Raw genomic sequence first — 11272 nt, 5'->3', positions numbered from 1 at the left:
GATTGGCTGGAGGTGCAGGTGTTGGTGCCTCCTACGATGGCGGCGCCAACCCAGACTTGGGGACTTATGTCGGGCTAGGAGTAGATGGAGTGTTGTCGCTTCTCCTGCCCTGGTTGAGTGCGTTGTGACGTGAGCGACATACGTTATTTGGCGACAGGGATGTCGGGGCGGTGGGTCCAGATGGTGGTTCGCATGATTGCTCTCCGGCGGGCTTCATTGCGGTGGTGGTGGCTCTCCTCCCGAGTTGTGTGGGCAATGGGAGGTGGTGCGGCGGGTAGATCGGATGTGCCTTCTCTCTTGGAGGGACGGCGTCCTGATCTAGATTTGGAGTTCTGACATCGTTGTGCTTCGCCTGGCGACCTCGAAGTGACACGGACGAGTTGCCGAGCGAAAGCTCTATGCCTTGGCGCCAACAACGGCGACACCGAGGGTGTAGTCGTGGTTCTTCTCTTTGTGTCAGAGCTCCAGGTGAAGACCTTTGTCCCGTGTGGAGTCGGCAACGACGATCCTCGTCGCCGTTTTCCCTCTTGGGGTGTTGTCGTGGAGGTTAGGTGTGTTAGGTCGTAGCGTGGTGTGTGTTTAATTCTCTCAGTGGTGTTTGTCAGTAGCGTAGTCACGTGCGTATTGTGTGTGTCATTTATCTTAGGATCAACTTTGTAAGAGGGTTGACTCATCACCTTGTATCATTCAGCCGTGTACTTCTTCCGGTTGTTTTATACATAAAGCGGGGCGAAAGCCTGTTTTGAGATCGCACATGATTTGCTGGGTTGAAACTGTGGGCCGTCAGCATATCACAGATGACTTCGCATGAGAAATCGTGTGTGATGGTGTCTCTCATCGCACACGTTGTCTATGACAAAATTCTGTGTTGCTGTTACTCCATTTCACACGCTTATTTTTTAGCAATTGTGTGTACTGTTGGTCATTTTTTTAGAGAAAAGGCCAAGGCCCGACTTTATAGATAAAGCCACACGGCAGCGTCACGAATACCCAATGCTCACACGAACACAGAGCCACAGAGAAAGGTAAATAGACCCAAAGTAGTAGCGATACAGGCAGCTGCCAAACACGGCACGCAGGCCGGGAAGAGAAGAAGACCTAATCCCACAAACTACAACACCAAAATTATACACCATGATTCGTCCCGGAGATCTGAGAGGCTGAAGCCCGAATTTTGGCGATGAGCAGGTCCAGGGCGTCCCGATCTGGCTCCTTAGTCAATGATCTCCACTGCTGCAAGAATATACATGATTTGAAAAGAACATCAGCAGGCTTAGATGGGAAGGTAAGCTCAATAGTAAATTTGTTTCTAATGGTCCATAGTGCCCAACATAAGGCTCCCAAGCCAACCCAGAATACCCTCCTGGTGACCCCTACCAGAGATTTGGCTAGGGTTCTAATATCTGAGAAAGAGGAGGGATTCCAGGAGACCCGAAGCCAGGATCTGACGCAAGCCCAAACTAATTTGGCGAGAACACAGTTGAAAAAGATGTGATTAGAGTTTTCGAAAGCCCCACACAACTTACAGAATTCCGAGCCCGGCCCGTTGCGTTTTTTGATCTGATCAGCAGAAGGGAGGCGACCACGGAAGGCTTGCCAGAGGAAAATCTTAATCTTAGGAGGGACCTTAGATTTCCAAACACAAGAGAATCTACCCGAAGAAGTACCACCAATCAGTCTAGAGTACAGCAATTTGACCGAGAATGTACCAGAGGCCGTAAGCGGCCAAACCACCGAGTCGGCCTCCTCCGAGAGCACAGGGAAGAGGGCAGAAAGACTTTGCCATTCTTCCAACTCTTTTGGTCATTGCGCACATACCTTTTTACGAAACCGTGTGTAATGCAGTGACCTAATAAGCAGGTTTATTAGCCCATTATTAATTTTATCCTGATAATAAGAAAATATTACATTTCATATCCAACAAATGTTCACCATGATTTTATAATGAACACACAATATATTTCAAATCCATCTCCATGATTAAACATTTGAAAATAGACAGATAAATCTCACCTCAAAAGCTGCTAGAGCAGAAGGTAAATATTGCGCCTTTTCACAATACTAAAGGTCCGCGCAATTTTAGACCATCGCCTATGGATGATCATCCGCATGTCCTTCGCCTTGGGACATGGGCGACTGGATTCTCATGTGCTCCTGTCAAACCACTATTGAATTATCGAACCACCGAAAATGAAGATCAAGGGCATGAAGTAAAGTCTTGAACGCCACCACATCACGCCATGCCAAAATATCTGTTTCGGTACAACCCCTTAAACACATCAACGGAGATCTTTCCATACCCCTTCATAATAAAGGGTAGGATGATTTTTACTAAAGTACGTCGCTCGTTGGAACATATGTGTATGCAAATCCCCCTCTGTGATGGGCCGTCCCACTTTACCTGTTCTTTTTCTGTAAACTTGCAAAAAAGTGTGTGGAATGTGATTCGAACCCAAAACCTACTCATTAAGTGTACAACACAAGCCAACCAGACAACTCACCTGCTGCAAATACTTACATCCTTCTTCTACTTTTCTTCTTTCTTCTGTTCGCGTCCCACTGAACAAGGAGGTTGTGGATTTATTTTTCTTCTTCTCTTTTGAGTTTCGTTTGGCCAACGAGGTCACGGGTTTACTTCTCTCTCTTTTTGGTTTTGTTTGGCCGGTTTTACTTATTTTTTTTCATTTTCTCTTTCTTTTTAAATTTTTATTTTATTAAAATTCATGAACTTCTTCAAATCCAGGATTTTTTTAATCTGTGAACTTCTTTTTGAAATCCATGAACTTCTTTCATTTTTTACGAACTTTTTTTTCAAAATTCTTGTACTAGTTTTAAAATTCATGATTTTTTTTTCAATGTTGACGTGAAATACCAAAGAGGAAAATTTTGCAGTTTATATTGTTTACGGTTTATCGTATGGTATGAAATTTCCATGCCAGTTTGACGTTTAGTTTATTTGGTATATACCGAGAAAACCAATGGTACACCAAATTAAGTGAAGCAAAAATAAATTCTTCTCTAGGAATGAAGCAAGGTGGTCTTGTATGCACTGGGCGCTGGCACAATGAACACAAAAGTCAAACCCGTAGCCTTGTGTGAGTTTTGAATGTAAAGGTTGTGGACCTGGCCGTGAGGAGCCAGTGCAATGCATTGGAGGCGCTTTCCCCTCACTTTTCCTATTCCCTACCTATGAAAAATACAGCCCAACATACGTTTGTATTTTTTTTTTTGCGGGAATAACATACGTTTGTATTAACTTGTGTGACGAGCCGCCAGCCATCACGCAACGTGATGCATACATAAATATATGTTTATATACCTGTACTGGCAAAAGCTTTGCATATTGAAACAAAAGATTTAAAATTTCACGACGTAGTTTTAAAATTTCTCTTGTACTAACCAAATAAACTGAACACATAGAGTGAGCTTTACTGTAGCAAATTGGTCTTTTTTGCACTATTTCTTTTCTTCATTTATTTCTTTTTCATTTTTCCATTTTCCATTTTATTTTTCCCTTTTTAAAAAAGATGCTCGCGCTTTAAAATGTTGTTCACAATTTCAAAAAAAATGTTTGTTTTTTAAAATTTTGTTGAAAATATACAAATATCCACATTTTAAAAAATTGTACAGAAATTTCAAAAAATATTCGTGCCTTTCAAAATTGCAAAGAATGTTCAGACATGAACAATTTTAAAAAGAGAAAACAAAATTTGAACACGAACATTTATTTACAAAAGACTAACAAATTTGGAATTTCAAAAAATTCTAAAGGTATGAACAAAGTTTTGAGACTAGTATTTTTTATTTTCCCTGAATTATTTTTTTATTTTTGTAGAAATATTTTGAAACATGACATTTTCTAAATTCAGAACAAAATTTTCAATGCAAATATTATTTGAAACTCCCCGATTCTTTTTGAATTTGTGTACAAAGAAAAAGGAACTTTTTTGAATTCGTGGACAATTTTTGAGAAGGTGTACATTTTTTGAATTGATCAACTTTTTTCAAATTTTAAATCCTTGACCGCTCGAGCCATTTCAAGGATTTCAAAAAAACAACATGCTCTCATATGGACTCTTCTGTCCTCTACCCGAACACCCTCTGTTGAACATGATCAATTTTTCGACATCCTTAAAGTGACTCCCACTTTTGCAACCGGGTGGGCATGTCCATGGTCGTCATCCATACCAAGTTTGAACGAATTCTGACACTGTTTTTACGTTGCGACACGTCCAACCAACTTATCAGCCTTTTTCATCAGAAAAACTCCAGAAAATACAAAAATGTCAAAAACACAAACGACTTGGCATAATGCCTTGAATTCGTCATACAAGACCACAGAAAAAATTGGGTCAATTTTAAGGATATCGAGAAATAACGTGCTCTCAAAAAGAGCCTTCTGGCCTACCTGGACACCCACTATTTAACATGATCTAGTTTTGCACATTCTTTAAATGATCCCAACTTTTGCAAGCAGGTGGGAATGCCCATGGTAGGCATCCATGCCAAGTTGAACGATTTCTAACATTGTATGCAAACTACGACACGTCTAACCATTTATCGACGCTTTTTCACTGAGAAAGCTCTAGAAAATGCAACACTTGTCAAAAATCCAGAAAATGGTTATGACGCCTTCAATTGGTCAAAGAAGCTGGTAGAAGAATTTTGGGGTCATTTCAAGTAACTATGCCAAGTTGTTTTGGTTTCATACAAGGCCGTGAAAACATTGAGTCCTGTCGAGAAACATGCTCTCAAAGAGAGCCTTATGGTGTACTTGGACACCCACCGTTGAACATGGTCTAGTTTTCGACTTTTTTTTGAAATGATCCCAACTTTTGCAAGTAGGTAGGAACGCTCATGGTAGACATCCATGCCAGGTTTGAACGATTTCAAACACCATATGCAAATTGCGACACGTCTGACCATTTATTGGCCCCTTTTCACCGAAAAATCTCCAAAAAATGCAACACTTGTCAAAAGTCCAAACAAATTGGTATGATGCCTTCAATTGGTTATGGAAACTGGTGGGAAAAAATAATGGCCATTTGACGGATATAGACCTTTCTGGATTACCCGAGCACCCTTTCTTGAACATGGTCTATTTTTAGACATACTTGAAATGACCTTAACTTTTGCTAGTAGGTGGGCATGCCTATGATAGGCATCCATGCTTAGTATGAACAACTTTCGACATCGTATGCAAGTTGCGACATGTATGGCCATTATCAGTCTTTTTTAACGAAGAAAACTTTAGAAAATGCAAAACTAGTCGAAAACCCAAACAACTTAGTATGGTGCCTTGAATTGGTCATAGAAGACCACTACACCAAGAGTTATCTATACCTAATAATAAAGGAGCCATTGCTTTTTGGCGTACGTCATGAAAATCGCCCCCAAAGTTACAAAATATTACCCACCAACCTATAATTGATAAAAAAAAAAGTTTTACATAGAGGAATCCCCCTCCTGGCCGGCCCATGAAGTAGGGACCTCCTATACTGCACTCTGCGCGCTGCGAGCAGACGCAGCGTGCCTGTTTGGGCCGGCCCATGTCTGGGCGACCTGTATTTTAAATCTTGTTTTTACTTTTTCTTTTTCTTTTTTGTTTTCGGGTTTTCCACTTTAAATGATTTGGGACTTCAAAAAGTTCCAAAAGTTAAAGAAAATGTCAATTTTGAAATAAAATGTTTACAAAATTATAAAATGTTTGTTGATTCAAAAAATGTTTGTGATTTTGTTAAAAACAGTTTACTTTTTAAAAAATGTTCGAAATTTTGAAAACAAATGTTCAGGAAATAAAAACAAAGTTCATGATTTTTTTAAATGGTTATTGTATTAAAATGTTAATTAAATTGAACATAATTTTGCCAATTAAAAATGTTTGCTTATTCAAAAAATGCAAAAAAATTGAAAACAAATATTTGGGAAATAGAAAAATGTTCATGATTTTTAAAAAAAATGTGTATTAAAAAAGGTTAATGAAATTCAGCAAAATTTTATCAATTAATAAAATGTTCATAAATGGAAAATATCCTAAAAATACAAAAAATGTTTGTGATTTACAAAATAGTTTATTTCTTCATAAAAAGTTCGCTCATTCAAAAATTGGAACATGAGTTGTGCGAGTCGTTCGGTCGGGTTAAAGCATGGAACATGAAATCTTCTATTTCCAACCATTGCAAGAAGAATGATTCTTATGTCTGCTTAATCTAGCTGAGTTTTTACCGTTTCCTGTCATTATATCAGCTTTGAGTTTGCAGCTCCACTGATGGTCTGTATTGCTCTTTTTTTACGGAAAAACTTCCAATCTATTCATCTTCAATTATGGTAGTACAACGAACACCAGAAATAAAAATTACATCCAGATCTGTAGACCACCTAGCGACGACTACAAGCACCGAAGCGAGCCGAAGGCGCGCCGCCGTCATCGCCCCTCCATCACCGGAGCCGGGCACAACTTGTTGTAGTAGACAGTCGGGAAGTCGTCGTGCTAAGGCCCCATAGGACCAACACCCCAGAACAGCAACCGCCACCGTTGAAAAATAACGTAGATCGGAAGGATCCAAATCAAAGACACATGAACATAGACGAACAACGATCAGATCCGAGCAAATCCACCAAAGATAGATCTGCCGGAGACACACCTCCACACGTCCACCAACGATGCTAGACGCACCGCCTACCTATAGACAGACGGTTAGTCTGTCTGTTCTTCCAGGTCGTGTAGGAACTTCAAGTTGGGCAGCTGAAGCAGCTTGGTTCCCTGAGTCATATGAACGGCCATGACCAGCAGCTCATGCAGCTCCAGGTCTCGCCTGCATACCAGCAGCTGAACCAATGTCGCGCACTAAAGGGCTCAAGGCCAAAGCATGGTAGCCTAAAATCCCTTGACTTGAAGCAGCTTTGCCCTGCCAATCATCATCATCTGGGTAAAACAAAAAGCATTCTTTCTCAAGATGTCATGGCCATTCTTCAGACAAACCTCATGCAATGAGTCCAACACGTTCTTGTTCTTCACCCATCCATCTCGAAGTTCAAGAGGATACATTGATGCGTGAAGAAGAGGTCGGATTGCCGCAAGGGAGAAGATTCAAGGAGAGAGTAGTTGCCGGGCTTGCGGGCGGTCAAGGACATTAATAGGGCGCGAACATGAGGGAGACCTGCAGGTGCGGCATGGTAGATGGTCATCTTGATGGTATGCAGGCGAGACCTGGAGCTGTCGGATGCTGCCATGATGCAGCTCTTGCACTGCAAGATATCGTCCAACTGATTTGAGCCAATAAATTCGGAGCCCTTTTGCCCCCAAGAGGCAGCTGGAAATCATCGTAGCCTTCTATTACTCGGCCTGTTAAGAAGATATATACCATGGGCTGGGCTTGTGCAGTTGTGCTGCGAGTTTTTTTTTTAGAGAAAAGGCCAAGACCCGACTTTATAGATAAAGCCACCAGGCAGCGTCACGGAAACCACAGGTTCACAGGAAATCATAACCACACAGAGGAGTTTAAGAGAAACCTAAGCAAGCATGATACAGGCAACTGCCATACACAGCGCGCAGGCCGGGGAGGAGAAAGACCAAATGACCGCAAACGACAGCACCAAATTATACGGCAGGGTTCGTCCCGGATATCTGAGAAGCCGAAGCCCGAATTTTGTTGATGAGCAGGTCCAGGGCGTCCCGATCAGGCTCCTTAGTCAATGATCTCCACTGCTGCAAGAGTATACATGATTTGAATAGAACATCAGCAGGTTTAGATGGGAAGGTAAGCTCCATAGTAAATTTCTTTCTAATATTCCATAAGGCCTAGCATAAGGCTCCCAAGCCAACCCAAAATACCCTCTTGGTGACCCCGACCAAAGTTTTAGCTAGAGTTCTAATATCAGAAAAAGAGGAGGGATTCTAAGAAACCTGAAGCCAAGATCTGACGCAAGACCAAACTAATTTGGCAAGTACACAGTTGAAAAAGATGTGGTCGGAATTTTCCAAGGCCCCACACAGGTTACAGAATTCAGAGCCCGACCCATTGCGTTTTTTGATCTGATCAGCAGTAGGGAGGCGACCACGAAAGGCCTGCCAGAGAAAAATCTTAATTTTCGGAGGAATCCTTGATTTCCAGACACAAGAGAATCTAGCCGAGGGGGTACCACCAATGAGTCTAGAATACAACGACTTAACAGAAAATTTACCAGAGGCCAAAGTGGCCAAAACACCGAGTCAGCCGACTCCGAGAGCACGGGGAAGAGGGCAGAGAGGCTTTGCCAATCTTCCAACTCTTCAGGAGACAGAGCCCGACGGAAAGCCAAATCCCAATTCTTAGCAGCCAGCTCCGCGATGGTGATCTGCGGATTGGGACAATAAGAAAACAGAATCGGAAAGCTCACGGCAAGTGGGGCATCCCCAAACCACCAATCCAACCAAAAACGAACAACAGACCCATTCCCCACAGAAAACTTGACATGCTCCAAAAAAACCGGCCTAACTTTAACAAGAGCTTTCCAGAACTGAGAACCACGCCGCGCGGGAGCAAACATAGGATCGGAGTGGAGGAAATATTTGGCCTTAAGAATCGAAAACCACAGCGACCCGGCCCCCACAGTCATAATTTTCCACCATCACTTGATGAGCAAACACATGTTCATCACCCGAGTGTTAATAATGCCTAACCCCCCAAGGTTTTTAGGCCTACACATCAGTTGCCACTTAACCAGCCCCCACAGTCATAATTCTCCCCCACAGTCATAATTTGTGTTGTGCTGCGAGTTCAACACAAATTCTAAGATGTGTCGAAGCACATCTCGTGTAGAAGCCGATGATGCATTTCTTCAAAGAGCCTTTTTCTTTCTTTTTTTTGCTTTTGGTATGAAGCTGCTACTCTTTGTTGGTAGTACGTAGTACGTACAAACATAGGAGTTGGAGGTACCGGGAAAAAATGCCAGAGAGACATAGCCTAGCCCCCATGTTCTTTCTTTCCCTATCTCCCGTGTAGTGCTTTGGTACGTACAAGCTCGGCAGTCACAGCACGCCGCTCCTCTATCTATTCTCGCATCCCTTCACGTGGCCACTCTGATATTGAGCTTGAAGCTTGGTGGGCTCTTGTTAAAATGGAGTTATGGACGAGTCCTCGGTTTCCTAGATTTGTGTTACCAAAACTTGTCATGATTAAACACTACTTCTGATTTATTTATTTGTACACGCCGATAACCAAGCCATTGCAATTAGGGGCGTGGCGGCGCAGCAAGCCGCACCCCTCCTCCTCCCCTATATGTCTGTGCCACGGCAGAAGAAACAGACGAAGACGCACATCCCCTTTAGTATAGTATACTCCCTCCGTCTAGGTGAGTAAGTTATCTTAGGTTTTGTACCGTGACCAAGGAGAAGGAGAAAACGAGAGAACTTAATGTTCATTTGCTAATTAATAGCACTGCATGCAATGAACTAACCAGTGCATGTCATGTTTTGTAGTCTCAAGTCATTAAAAGCATGCACACCCCCACATCTCTTATTGGTTGATATGTCAAGAAACAAGAAACGAGATGGAATTTAATCCACCGCGTCTAAGTGTTTGGGGATTATTTGGTTTTCGTAAGATGACTTACACACCTAGACGGAGGGAGTACATGATATGCAACAATGAACTTCAGATTCATCCGGTCATTAATCATGCATGAGTTGAGAAAATTTAATCTCCATTGACATTGTAAAAGGCCAGTTAAACTATACATAAAATCTTTTGGACAATGCATTAAAGTACAAGCGCATTGCCACATTTTCCCATCACCTTGAGCTTTTGTTTCGATAAGTGATTTTTTTGTTCACTAATCATATCAAGGTGATACAATTGGAAAGAGTTCACACCGCTCTCTACATAACATGATGAACACAGTCTTTACCAGCAAAACACCTCATCTTGAAATAAAATGACATAGTCTGACAAAACAAAACATTGTCTGGGGTGATTAATGGCCGATCCAAAGACCTAACTGCCATTCATGTTGGGTAGTCCTTAGAGCATCTCCACTCTTCGGCCCCCCAGCGCATAGGCCGGCCCATATTCGGGCGTCCACCCAGTGATTTTTAGACCCTGGGGGCGACGAAGACCCCAGCCACGCCCCCAGGTGCCGCCCCTCAAGGCCCCAGACACGCGTCCCATATTCAAACTTGATCGTTCCCGCTCCAAAAAAGGCCATAGTCCGGCGATCATCGTAATAGTTCGGCGATTCGGTGCCACGGTTCAGCGATCAAATGAAAGCATAGGCAGTAGTTCGGCGCACAAAAAAAAGGAAGGACGCGAAAGTAATGCATCAAATGTCGAGGTCAACCTCCAGCGTCGTCGGCGGCGTGCGCGGGCTGGGAGGAGTCGGCGCAGCTTCTGTGCTGCTATGATGATGTCTTCCATTTCGGCCTCTGTCGCGTCGGCGTCGCCAAGACACGATGAGGAGGAGGCTTGCGAGTAGAGGCCACGGCGGAGAGGTGGCATCGGGGAAGCTGCGTAGTCCTGCGACGAGTACGTGTATGGAGGGTACTGCACGCCGGCGAACGCGGGCGAGGGCGTGCGCTGGACCGGCCCTCCATGGAGAAAGGTGATGTTGGGGTTGAAACCGCCGTGGATGTCGCCATCGGCATAGCCCGGCGACGGCGTGCTCCATGGGTGTGGCGACGATGAGAAGCCGGCCGGAGATCCGACGCTTTGCTGGCTCCAGGCCGCGTGCGGGCTATGGCCGCCAAGTTGATTCCTCATCCCCGCGTGAGCCGCCTTGGCCTATTGCGCGCGCTCCGCTTGCTCCGCCGCCGCCGCGTGCGCCGCCCTCTCCCTGGCCTTCTTGTCCCTGTTGCGCCTATCGGCGGTGACGGCCTCCCGACGCTGCACTTCCGACTTCCAGTCGGCGTTGGTCATGCCCGGGGGCTTGGATGGCGGCGCCCTCTACTTCCTCTGCTTCGGCTGGGCGATGGGGCGGCTATGGGATCCGTCGTGGCGTGGGGGATCACGTACTTTTTCGGCGGCATGGCGGACGGCTTGAAAGGGAGGAGGCGGAGTTTGGCGGGAGGAATGGAGAATGAGAGGGAAGCCGGGAGGGAGGGGCAGGAGAAGGGCCTCCTCTCGCTGATAGAGCGGCCCCACGCCCCTTTTCGCTTCTGCCGGCGCCTCTAGGCGACAACCGGGCGCTTGGGTTCGGGGCGGGATCGCCGGCTCTGGATTTGGCCCAAACCGGCGCTAAACAAGGTCTTGGTTGCGTGACTGGGCCGATTTTCGACCACCAGTGCAAAAAATTCGCG

The sequence above is a fragment of the Triticum dicoccoides genome, chromosome 6B (assembly GCF_002162155.2).
Source record: "Triticum dicoccoides isolate Atlit2015 ecotype Zavitan chromosome 6B, WEW_v2.0, whole genome shotgun sequence".
Classification (NCBI taxonomy): Eukaryota; Viridiplantae; Streptophyta; class Magnoliopsida; order Poales; family Poaceae; genus Triticum; species Triticum dicoccoides.
This window is presented reverse-complemented; position numbering follows the sequence as displayed.